We start from the raw sequence: 14,000 nt of genomic DNA, 5'->3' as shown, positions 1-14,000 counted from the left end.
ATTATGCTTTAATGGTAAGAAAGTACTTGAATGAAATCTTCAATAAATAGATTTGACGAAGGGGTACTATTGAGTGGCCAGCTAGGTCGCCAGATCTTATGCCTTTGGATTTTTTTCTGTGGGGTTATCTCAAGAACAAAGTATATGCTACATAACCAACTAGCATTGAAAACCTCAAAGAAAGGATAACTACAGAAATACGGAATATTTCACCTCAATTCATTACGTCCATTCCTAATATAACATTATCTTCTTCTTCTTCTTAGAGTGCCATATCCCTACGGAACGTCGGCGACTACCATGCTTAGTAAAAGCTAATTTCTTGCAGAAACTGAGACTGAAACTGAGACCCACCGAATTGAGATTTTAATAATGATCGGTTACGGGGAGAATTGTAAAAGTCAAGTTGAAGTAGCAAACTTATTTAATCAGAGATATCCTCAGTTGCCTAATATTGCACATGGTACTTACTGTGTCTAAAATTTATGCACAATTCAGATAACTTGGACATGTCAAACCATTAAAAAAAACCGAACTTCATTGAAGATGAGGTGAAAGTGGATATTTTGTTAAGTGTCGCAGAGAATCCAACGTCAAGTTTACGTCAAATTGCACGTCAAAATAATGTGAGTAACACAACTGTCCTAAGGTGTCTCCATGAAGAAAACATCCATATAAATTTACTTTTGTGCAGGAGCTAACAGACGACGATCTAGATCGTAGAATGGATTTCTGCGAAAGAATGATGGATAAAACTAACACAAATGAAATAGCTCTTGGCACAATTCTTTTTTCTGATGAATCAACATTTACATTGAACGGAGAGGTGAACCGACAGAACTGTAGATATTGGTCAGCGGAGAATCCTCATTGGATGCGTGAGACACACACTCACTATCCTCAACAGTTGATAGTTTGGGCAGGTATTATAGGAGATCATATTATTGGTCCTCTATTTGTAGATGGTAATTTGACAGCGGAAAAATATTTAAGCATGCTAAGAGCCAATGGTCTTCCTCAGTGGGCTAACTTATATCCCAATCCAATAGATCCGACCCTACCGCATGAAACTGTCTGGTTTCAGCAGGACGGTGCAATACCCCATTATGCTTTAATGGTAAGAAAGTACTTGAATGAAATCTTCAATAAATAGATTTGACGAAGGGGTACTATTGAGTGGCCAGCTAGGTCGCCAGATCTTATGCCTTTGGATTTTTTTCTGTGGGGTTATCTCAAGAACAAAGTATATGCTACATAACCAACTAGCATTGAAAACCTCAAAGAAAGGATAACTACAGAAATACGGAATATTTCACCTCAAACTTTAAACAAAGTTCGAGACAAGTTTTATAAGAAGACAAATTCGCTAAACTGAATCGGTATCAATAGAGTTTTATGACTCATATACCTGCTTCATCAGACACTCGTGCTGATACAAATTCAAACTCGGAAAGTTCAACGAATGTCTGCAATGGTCAAATTTTACGAAGTTGTCTCAGAAGAAATTCCCTTAATTTCCTTTTCGCCGCCTGATTTAGGGACTGACCAGCGGCTGTAATCATTTGGTCGAATTTGTCGTTAGAATTATCGGATGTTGCCGTCTGAAGAATTATGGACGTCACTGGTACACAGTTTCACGGGGTAATCATTGGCATTAATGTCTTACAGAAATTTCTTTAGCAGAAGTAATCAGTTTCTTTCCAATTATAATTCCTCGTCATGGTTCCAAGGCTCCATCATAACAGGTGTTCCTTCTTCCAAAATTCCCTTCAACCGCGGTACTATGATCGTTTCAGTTCTCGCAGGCACAACGATATCTTCTTTAACGGCTGCTTGGACATTACTGTCATCATTTGGATGAAGAAATTCCTCCTCGTTACAAACTGTGATTACCCTATTCATAAAATCCATCCAAATTCATTACGTCCATTCCTAATATAACATTATCTTCTTCTTCTTCTTAGAGTGCCATATCCCTACGGAACGTCGGCGACTACCATGCTTATAATATTTTTATACTGATCTCGGTCTTGCGCTACGTGTAGCAATTGGTCCGCTGTCAAACCTGTCCACTGCCGCAAATTCCTCAACCAAGAGAGTTTCTTCGGTCCTATCCATTTCTTTCCTTCCAACATTATCTTAGATGTCAGCAAATATGACTGTATGGACGAAACTTTTTTTTCTATTCCTAATTGGATCTGAATTTCTCCATAGGTGTTAGCATTTTCATTTGTTGCAGTCCGCACTCACAACCTCATTGTTTATAATTGTCGGGCGTATAATGGTTCTGGTCGCTCCAGCATCCACCAACAATGTATACTTTTTACCAGTTATTTCTCCATCTACGTATAAACTAACTTCACATTTCAAGGAGGCTATTAGAAAGAGGGTCTTTGGAAAAGTTCTGGATCGAAACTGCCCACTAAGGCCGACCCGTTTTAGTTTTCTAGCTGGTGAGTTTCTTGATTTGTGTTGTACCTAGGGTGCTTACATGAGCTTCGTACCTGTTGCATTTCGCCAAATTTCCAGCACTGTATGTTCTTCGTTTTCTCGAGTGCAATGCCTTTCATCAGATAAACAAGCTGGTCCAATTTGTCTTCATCGTCTTCCTCTTTTACAGTCATAACTTTAATGTACCTGCCAGAGACCTGCGTAGTTGAGAGACATCGACCAGTGTCTTGTGCCGAGCTAAGTAATCTCAGTATTCTTTACATTTCACGATCACGAAGACAATCAATAGCTGTTAAAACAGCCCACTTTTCCATCATATCTTCAGGAGCTGTTTAATAAGCATATCGCACTAACCTGTCGATATCTATCTCATATTCTTGAAGAGCCTTATCTCGCTTTTTTCTTCAATTTTTGAACTCTAAAAGGGCTCAGGTTATTAATTTTTTAAAAAATGGTCGATATTAGAGGGTTTTTTCTACTTTTTTCTGCGAAAAATGCACCGATAATAATTTTCTACAAATATCCCATTGACGATTGATGATTAGCCTCTCCGTTAAATTAAAAATCTTCGTTTGACAATCTTTTCTTGAAAAAATTAATTAATCTGTATATTTTATCATTAGCAATGTGTGGCGAGACCAATACTTTAATACCTTGATTAAATTATTCCCTTCACATCCGTTAAAAAAAATAATTATTTGAAGGTGCGACCCTGTATCGATCCCATAAAAAAGCAGTTAGGCTAATTATGTTAAGATAACAGTATCAAAATCTGGTTTGGATTTTAAATATTCGGAGTTTCTTTTTATACCGTTTACCTTTTTTTTGTTATATTTCTGTTAAATAAAGAACCTAAGATAAAGAGCTTGTGATGGAATTTTCGCTTAGAAATTTCACTGACTAACTTGATACATTTTAAACTTTTCCTTTAAATTCTTCTTAATACTTTTTAAGAAGCCTTAACAAGTATTGAGAATTACTTCATACTTGAAATATAATTTTTGAGCGATTTAAATTCTCCAAGTGAGCCCATATGACATGTATTATTCCTAATATATTAAAATTCTTAAATATTGTTACCTAGTCATATTTTTACATCTCTCATTGTGTAATTGGAATTGAGAATAGATTTAATATTAGACCAACTTGGAATAGCAAAATGGTTTTCAGTAATAGACTTGATGTCAGGATTTCACCAGACACCATTAGAACAATCATTAAGTAAATACACATCCTTTATCACAGGAAAAGTAGCATTTCAATTCACCAGGTTACCTTTCGGATTAAACATAAGGCTAAACAGCTTTCAAGAATGATGTCGATAGCATTCTCAGGCTTAACACCAGACAAAGCATTTCTTTACATGGATGACATAATGGTGATAGGAATATCAGAAAAACACTAAGACGTAACCAAAAAACATTTGAGATATGTCAGAAATTTAACTTGAAACTGAACCCAGTTTACCAATAGCTTACGCATCGCGCAGCTTCAACAAAGGAGAACTAAACAAACCTAAAACCCATACTAATTACCTAAGGAATTACTACTCTGAGAAAAATGCGACTTCGAGATAGAGTATATAACAGGCAAAAATAACTGCGCAGATAGTCTTTCGAGAATATCAATAAACCAACTGAAAGACTTATCCATAGACAATGCCCATATCTTAGCTATAACCAGATCTCAATCAAAGAAGAAAGTCGAAAAGACAGCATAGTGAGACAGAAGAAGAAATTAAATTAGAGCCTGAGACTCACATGCAAACAGTAAGAAAGGTACTAAATAATTTGGAGGCGCATATTTAACAATGTTGTCTTTTTGAGCAAACCGAGTCTCATCAAGATTGAGCGTTGGGATTAAAAACAAAATCAAATTTTGCAGAGCTGTTCTTACCACTGTCTACTCGATTTAGTACTAGGATAACAGAAATGCGGAGAGATGGTTGGTTTGCTTTTGGTCAGAAACCTCAGTCGGCAATAACATACTTTGTACACGCTCACCACAATTAATCAAATTTTTAAGAAAATATAAATCTAGAAGTGTTTTGTATAAAAATATTAGTATAATAATAACGATATTGTGTGATAATAAAGTAGTAAAATTATTTTAAACAATTGAATTATTATGTGTTATTAAAATAATTCAATAAATGATTTTGTTCCCTACTAATAACAGACCAACAAAGATTTGCAGAGTATTTCTTCTACACTGTTGCCAGGCATACATGGTTTACTTCAGACAGCCCAGGATGCATTGTTAAACTTTGATAATAAATTAATTCCAGATAGTAGACATTTATTGAAAAAATATATAAATCGGCAAAAATACACCAGCAGTATTTTTTATACAAGATTTTTATCATTTGTGATTTTGATAAAATTCAGAACTATAGTTTTGGTAACAAACTACAAATATTTTGTGGGATTGGCAACAGTGAGATGAAAATTTTTAGTGGGTAACCATGTTACAGTTTTCTTCTTCGTCAGTTTGGCAGCTTCTACTTACATTACATAGATGCCACATAAGTTAAACTAAATATTCAATTAATAATAAAATATAATTTATTATAATTATCATTTGATATTAAATTTAATTATCATATAAACTAAATAAGATGTTTAAAAATAAAATTTGAAAAAACTAAGCAGCCGGATAAGGAAAAATTATAGCTCCAAGCTAAACTTTGAGCCTTTTAAGACAGGTGGCGTTGGTAGTCATTATTTAAATTCGTTTAATATTTAAATCAAATACTATTTTAAATACAATTATTACGTTGAAATTATATTACAGTCATTATTAAATACCAATATTTTATATAAAAGACTTCCAGCTTTAATTGTAGGTATTGGTAGACGAAACTATCGATGATCTTCACGCGTTTCTGTTATCCTGATGCGAAATTTTACATAGAAGTAAAATTCTTAAATGTCACAAGTGTCGAAAAATATTTTTTATTTTATAAATTTTGTAAATATGAAACGATAGATAGGTTTATTGTGAAAAATACTTGCTTTTTGGCCTCTAGTGTAGAGAAAACGACACGGAATAGATTACCATAGAAGGAATATTGAAAAATGCACATGCTTTTTTATACAACATTAGTTGGATTAATAAAGTTGGCCAGGGAAGCACATCCCACTATTATTATTATCCAGATTTAGCCATACGGCTCATTCAGCCATCCCAGATACCTACGGCCCTACGGTATCAAAAGGATTGAGCTTTGGTGGGACTATTTCCGCGTTATCGAGCCCTAGGTAACTTGAGACGTCGGTGTATCTCCCAAAAATTTTCGTGCGCATGTGAACGTCGAGAGTAGCACAGCTTTCTGTATGGTCTTATATAGATGGTGGAATAATAGGTACCGTTTGGGTACTTTTCATTCTCCATTGTCTCCTTATTTGTATTTCCAGATCTCTGTACTTGGCGATCTTTTCCTTGTATTTATCACGCAGATTATTGTTGTTAGGTATCGCTACATTGATTAGTGTTGTTCGTCTCGTTATTTTATTAACTAGTGCGAGATCTGGTCTATTATGTGTTACTATTTGGTCTGTGAGCACAGTGCGATCCCAATATAGCTTGTAGTTGTCATGGCAACTTGAATGGCAAGTAATGAACTTTCTGTTTCAGGGAACATCTTTCCTGATGTCAACCAATTCGACGCTGTGTTGTTGACATAGTCTTCAGGTTCCCTCAGTGTGATCGGTGTTGTGTTATTTATTGTGTAAATCGCGCGATGTAGAGTAGATGTCTCTTCTGAAAACAAGTTCTTAAATCTATAAGTCCTTGTCCTCCTAAATACCGCAGTAATGTCGTTTTTTCTACTGCACTTCAAGGATGTTGTTTTTGTGTCTTTGTGAGGTGTGTTCGTACTTTTCGCTAAAGAGTTTCTATATCCGTTTTTGTCCACTTAACAATACCAAATGAATAGCTAAGCGCGGAAAATGCGCAGGTGTTTAATGCCTTAAACAAATTTTTACTATTAAGATGTAAACGGAGCAGCTGTTTCACCGTTCGTATAAACTCTGATGTTAATTCGATTTTCATTTGTTTATGGTCAATTTTCCGCACTTGCTTTACTCCTAGACATTTGTACATGTCATTTTCACCTATAGCCTAGATATTTTGGCCATTTTGCACATCGAATCCTCCGGGCTGACCCTTTCCTCTGACTATATTCAAAACACGGCACTTCTCTAGCCCGAAGTGCATACTAATATCATTAGAGAATGTTTCTACAGTTTTTAGCATCTGATCTAAGTGGTTTCGAGTGGAAGCCATTAGTTTCAAATCATCCATATACAACAGATTATTAAGCTTCGCCACTACAGTATTGTTACTTTTGATGCTAAAACCTGAGTCAGTGGAGTTCAGTAGTTGAGATAGTGGGTTCATCGTTAGACAAAACCACAATGGACTCAACGAGTCTCCTTGGAATATAGGTATTTGGACGTGAATTTTAGTCTTCCAATCTGTCATTATATGTCCTAAACACGTCACTATATTATCATCGACTCGATATATTCTTAATGTATCTACAAGCCATTCATGCGGCATTAAGTTAAAGGTTTTCTTGTAGTCAATAAAGGTAGTGAAGAGGTTCATTTTTTTGATGTATGCTTTGGAGTTAAAATAAGTTGTTCTTTGCAGCCCATGGAACCCTTAGCGTATCCTTTCTGTTGAGGTTATATAATATTGTTTAGAGCTCAGTTTTGGTAGATACGCGAGCTACACAGGTTGTGAGCAATTTATGCAAAGTTGGAAGACAAGTAATCGGGCGGTCCTTGGCTGAATCTTGGGTATTATTTTGATCATTCGGTATTAAATAAGTTGTTCCCTGAGGAATGATTAATTAATGTTGATAAGAACTCGTGAGCATTTTCAGAACTTCTTAAGCCAAATGTTTTGAACTCCGACTGGTCCAAGAGATTTATTGGAGATACTATTGGTGACTTCTTCTGTGGTGAAGGGTTCATAGAGAGTAGTACGGCAGTGTTAACAGTTGTGCTTTGTATTTTCCATCCATGCAGCATTGGTATTAAGAGCAGCTGATGTAGAAAGTTGATTTCCCCAAAACTCCTGAATTTTTTGTTGGCTTGGGTATGATTTATTGGTACTTTCTACAGTGGAATTAAGTTTCCGATAGAACGCCTTCTCAGCATGCTCAAAAAGCGGATTGTTGCATTTTCGGGTTACTAATTTTGCACCTTCTTAGTTGTCTTGAATAAACGGAGAGTTTTTATCATTAAATGGAATGAGAGGCACATCCCATTATTATTAATAATACTAGATATAAGAACTAAATAGTCAACTAGACCACTCAAAAGAAATTAGAAGACGCATTGAAATAGCAAGATCTGGTTTCATGAATATGTGTAAAATGCTCTGTAACCCCAAGCTATCAGTCTCAATAAGATTGAGAACACTAAAGTGTTATGTGTGGTCTCTATTACTATATGGCTGTGAGACATGGACATTAAAACAGTATGACGTCAACAAATTAAATTCATTTGAAATGTGGATGTACCGCCGAATGCTAAGAATAAGCTGGACCAGCAGAACTATGAATGAAGAAGTACCAACAGCAATGAACACACGCCCTCATCTGGTCAATACTATCAAAATTAGAAAGACGTCATATCTAGGACACATAATGCGCCATAGGGAATCTGAGCAGTTCCCGGTAAGATTGAAGGTAAAAGGGACATAGGACGAAAGAAAAAATCTTGGCTACGAAACATCAGAGATTGGACCCACACAAGAGGAAATGAATTAATTCATCAAGCCCAGAACAGAGAGAAATTTGCCATATTGATCTCCAACCTCAACTAAGAAGGCACTTAAGAGGAGGACTAGATAATACTTAACAAAATGATTTTTAGACCTACCTTTCTAATTTACTTTTATTAGCCATGGTATGTCTGTTAATATAACAATAAATAAATGATAATTACATCAGTTTGTATTCCTTCAATGTCTTGCACCACTTTCTTTATAAAAAAAATAATAGTTGTATCATGTTTCCTTTTTAAAACATCTGAATTCTTTTAAGTTATTTATTCTCTTCCCTTGTTAGTACAGATTTAAGAAATTATAAATACAACCAGTTGAAATGTTGGTTGCCTACACGGCAGTATTAAATTGATTTGTGATCTCTTCACATAGACATAGATTCGGTGACACAGAACAATTGCTTTCTTATTCTGTGCCGTAGAGATGAGCTTCCTTTAGAATATAATTAAGTGAAATAATGGTTGCCCACACCGCAGACTGTTTAAACTTTAATAATGGAAGTTCAGTTCCATTAGAATCAAGATAAATTAATGTATGTTTGTTAAACTGCAGTGTAGAGTTTAGCCGAAAATGTAACTGACACTTGGATTGATAATTATATTTTTATTTTAATCATAACGTAGCAAGGCTTAAACATGGAAGTTGTGAACATAAGAAATTGGCTTCCAATAAGCTTCTTTATTTTGTTTAAACCTCTGAAGACACGAAAAATATTTTCTGATCTACTTCTTTATCCTCTTATTAATAGGTTTTTGATCTTGTTTTTAATACATTTGAACACAATAAACTTTTCAAGTAAAAAAATGTATAATAAAGAGTACCAAAATTAAAAAAAAGTCAACTTTTTACTAATATTAGTAGGAAATAGTGTATTTAATTTTTTTTATTATTAATTATTAACTTCAAGCTAATACCGAAGTTGTTTTGTAAAATATCACTTACTTTATTCTTTCTATCATCTGCTATGTAATGTTCTAGAAACTAAAAATCCTGCTTCACCTACTGTTGCTAAGATATCATTTCAAATTGTCAATTCTCTTGTGGCTTCACTAATATCCTTCACTGTAGAATGTTTCTATATATATATATATATATATATATATATATATATATATATATATATATATATATATATATATATATATATATATATATATATATATATATATATAATCCCTTTTATTCACATATTTTTCCCAAAGAATCGGAAGTTGTTTAATTCCATGTAACCAATTGTAAATAAACGTTTGTATACCATCGCCTTCGTCCTTCTTTGAGTGACGCAAATATGTGGTAGTGACAGATCGGGACTATAGGGCGGATGTTACAGTATTTTCAAGCTGTAACTGTACTCAATGAACTATCAGAAGGAAGCGATCACAAAACAGTAATAGCTAGAGTAAAGATAAACTTTAAAAAGAAAGAGCAAAGATGATAATTGAAATCCACCGAAATTCCACAGAGTAATAATTCGACCTGTTAGTATCGACGATCACAATAAATTAATAACAGACTGTTAAAAACGCACAGCTCAAATTTTGCAAGAAAAATCAAAAGCGAAAAGATTAGCGAAGATACAAAAGCTTTAATGGAAATACGACGAAACCTAAGCGAGAAAGAAAAGAAAAACAAAGAATATAAAAAACTAAATAAAATAATTTCATTAGAAATTATCTAAGAGGATACAATACTGATGTAATTACTCAAACAGTAGAAGAGTACAAAAGGTTTAAAGATAATGAAAAGAGAACTTAATCAAGATAAAAAAGAAATATACAAGCTGAGAGATAAAAAAACAGAGAGAGTAAAGCAAAAACAGAGAAACATGACGTTCTGAAAGTAACTAGAGTTTTATAAAGACCTCGATGCCAGCCAAAGACCACAAGACAATTTGCCGACAAGAATAAGGATCCATTACAGGGTCATCAGCCTCTCTTGGCTAACTTTTGTTTCTTCCGACCCCGAATGACTATTAGGTTTCGGAGGGCAGACAGGTCACTATATTTCCTTCTACCTCATACTCTTCAGTGTGGCGAGTCATTCACCGAGCGATTGCCAGTATAAGCAATCCACCACTTACTGACCAAAGGCTTCGGGCGGATGAGTTGGTAAGTGGTAGGGCACTCTTTTGTCCCGAGGTTGTGAAATCGGCCTCGAAGGCGGATGAACCAAAGATTTGATCAACGGCAAAAGGACGAGGAATCACAAGTAGGGCAAACACTCCATTAAAGATCCACAGCGATACGCCCTAGTCAATCAATCATTGCAATGCTCAATACTAAAATAAATTCCGGAGTAAGTCCTCTGATCGGGTCTCAGGGGAGGACAGTTTTGAGTTTACCAAAAGATAATAAATTGAAGTGCAGAAAGAATATCAAGATTTGCACATGGAATGTCAAAACTTTATACAAAGCAGGAAAAATCCACAATGCAATACAGGAGATGAAGAGAATGCATATTAAAATCATGGGAATAGTAGAAATGAGATGGTCAGATTCTGGACAAATACAAATAGAAGATCACAAGGTATATTACTCGGAAAAAGTGATGGATCACATGAATATGGAGTCGGAATAATCGTATCACCCAAGGTTGCCAAATGCGTTACTAACTTTACACCAATATCAGAGAGAGTGATGTTACTACAAGTATAAGCTAACCCTATTAATATAAACATCTTCCAAGTCTATGCTCCCACTGCAGACAAACGGAAGGAAGAAGCAATTGAGTTCTATCAGAACATCAACAGTATCATACAGAAAATTCCTCGACAGGAAGTTCTCATCATTATGGGCGATTTTAATGCCAAGATTGGAGCTGGAGATAAGATACAGTACATTGGAGCACATGGACTTGGAGTCAGAAATGAGAGAGGAGACCTCCTAGAAAAATTCGCAGAAGACTCGGAACTAGTTTTCACCAACACATTCTTCCAATTACCACCTCGCAAGCTGTACACGTGGAAATACCCTCAAGACATACCTGGGAGAATTATTAGGAATCAAATAGACATTTTAGTAAATAAAAGATTCCGAAACAGCTTTACATCTGTCAAGACTTATTCCAGAGCAGACTTGGAGACAGACCACGTTCCACTGGTGGGATTATTTCGAATCAAACTCAAAACAGTGCAGAAAAGGAAAGCACAATCATACGACCTACGTATGCTGAAAGACCTTGATACGAGGATGAGAGTCCAAGCCACGTTAAACGAGCAAGTGACTGCAATTAGAGACGAATCGAACGAAGAACAAACATATTACAGAAATAGTGCAAAATGTAAAAGATAAACACTTACAAGACAGATAGATTAATGAAGAAAAAATCATGGATGACAGATGAGATCCTGAAACTAATGGACGAGAGAAGAGAAGCCAAAAATGACCCAGACAAATAAAAAACCATAAATATATTAATAAGAACGAAAATCAGAGAAGCGTGTAACGATGCTCTGATCGTTTAACAGTTCGAACCGTGGGAGTGTCAATATTTGCGCATCCACTTCTACAACGTGACGGCGAAGTGGGAATCCGAACGGCTATTTAAGGCGTGTGAATAGCGGAATTAGATAGTCTTGTAGCTAGCGCTCTAGGCTCCCTGACTCGCCGGTGTAGTGAACCTGCGAGCCATTCCGGACAGAGAGATTTCCGCATTGAGGATCGCACTCTGTCCCTAACCAAGCGGAACCCATCGGTGTTGCGTATTGAGCATTACCGTGGATCTGCACAGAACCAACCGGGACAGAGAGATTTCCGTATTGAGGATCATACTCTGTCCTTAGCCAAGCGGAACCCGTCGGTGTTGTGTATTGAACATTGCCATGGGTCTGCACAGCTAAATATTTTGTTTGCGAGCGTATTCGGAGCTTTCGCTGAATTGAAGCGAAAGCGAGTATAAATCTGCTCGCGATCGATTTCCCCCATTTCGTTTCTCATTAATACTAATTAATTTCTTTTCTTTTATAGACGTTCGCCGAGGACTTCGTTCATCGCGGGATCCAGACGGGGACGTAGAATTCGTTTTAGTTTTATTCATTGTATAAGTATACAACGTAGAATTCCTTTTTTTTATTTATTGTAGGTATACTAAATTAATAGATTTATTTTTATTTCAAACCTGTGTTTTACTGAGTCTGTCGCCCCGAAAGAGCTACCCATCACAAGCGAAAGAAAAAGAAGCAAGGGAAAGATGCGAAGAAATTGAAACTCTGCAAAGTACGATAGTCACAATGTACATAGGAAAGTTAAAGAACTCACAGGGGGACTAAGACGAAGGCAGAAAGGAAATATACCTGATTCTGACGGAAACATCATCTTGGACAAACAGAGTAAAATAAGAACGTGGAAAGAATATCTAGAAAAACTATTTTAAGAACAAAGAGATAACACCTTTGAGCTAGAAGAAGAGGTAAATGATCGACCAAGAATATTACAGCAGGAAGTTTATTCCGCAATAACACAGTTAAAGGATGGCAAAGCGGGAGGCCCTGATAATATACAAGCAGAACTACTAAAACTAATGGACAACGAATCAATAGCAATAATCGCAAAGATATTCAACAACATATACAACTCTGGAGAAATACTAACAGAATGGCTGAAATCTGAGTTTATTACACTTCCAAAAAAACCAGAAGCCAAAAAATGCGAAGATTACCGTACTATAAGCCTCATGAGTCATCTCCTAAAATTGTTCCTAAAGATAATTCATAAGAGAATCCACAAGCTGTGTGAAAGTCAAATTTCCAAAAACCAGTTCGGGTTCACAAATGCTGTTGGTACTAGAGAGGCTTTGTTCTCAGTACAAGTCTCATTCCAGAGATGCAGACACGTCAACTACGACGCATACGCATGTCTGTTGATTACGAGAAAGCGTTTGATCGAGTACAGCACGCCAAGATGATACAAATACTAAAAGAAACAGAAATTAACAACCAAGATCCGAAAATAATTAGAAATCTTTACTAGAATCAGACAGCAAATCTCAGAGTTGAAGGTGAAAATCATGCGTGGAGTGAGGCAAGGCTGTATTTTGTCTCCTCTAATCTTCAATATGTAGTCTGAAAGAATATTAATCGAAGCTTTGCACGAAACTGAAAAAGGTATTCTACTAAATGGTTACCGGCTAAACAACATCAGATATGCAGATGACATCATAGTACTTGCGGGCAACTTAGAAGACCTACAAGTTCTTATGAACAAAATCACGTATTACAGTTAACAATATGGACTCGATATAAACGTTAAGAAGACAAAGCTTACGATAATTAGCAAGAAAAGGATAACAGAAGGTCAACTCTACGTCAACCAATCCCCTATAGAAAGAGTGACGAACTACAACTATCTCGGCACCATAATAAATGAAGAATGGACAAACAACCAGGACATTAGAGCAAGCATCGGAAAAGCTAGATCCACCTTCAATCGGATGGGGGCCTTCTTCAAGAGTCACAACCTCTCTCTTGATACAAAAGTAAGAATGCTGCGTTGCTATGTCTTCTCTGTCCTTTTTTATGGTGTTGAATCGTGGACCTTAAACGAAGATACGTGGAGAAAACTGGAAGCATTTGAGATGTGGCTATATCGGAGAATGCTTAAGATCCCGTGGACTGACCGCGTCACAAATGAGGAGGTCCTCATAAGAACCGAGAGGTACTGACCACCATCAAATCTCGAAAGTTACAGTTCTTCGGACATATTATGAGAAATGAATCCAGATATGCTCTCCTTCAAACCATCCTGCAAGGAAAA

The sequence above is a fragment of the Diabrotica undecimpunctata genome, chromosome 10 (genome assembly GCF_040954645.1).
Source record: "Diabrotica undecimpunctata isolate CICGRU chromosome 10, icDiaUnde3, whole genome shotgun sequence".
Classification (NCBI taxonomy): domain Eukaryota; kingdom Metazoa; phylum Arthropoda; class Insecta; order Coleoptera; family Chrysomelidae; genus Diabrotica; species Diabrotica undecimpunctata.
The sequence above is the reverse complement of the archived record's forward strand: the minus strand, read 5'-3'. Positions refer to the sequence as shown.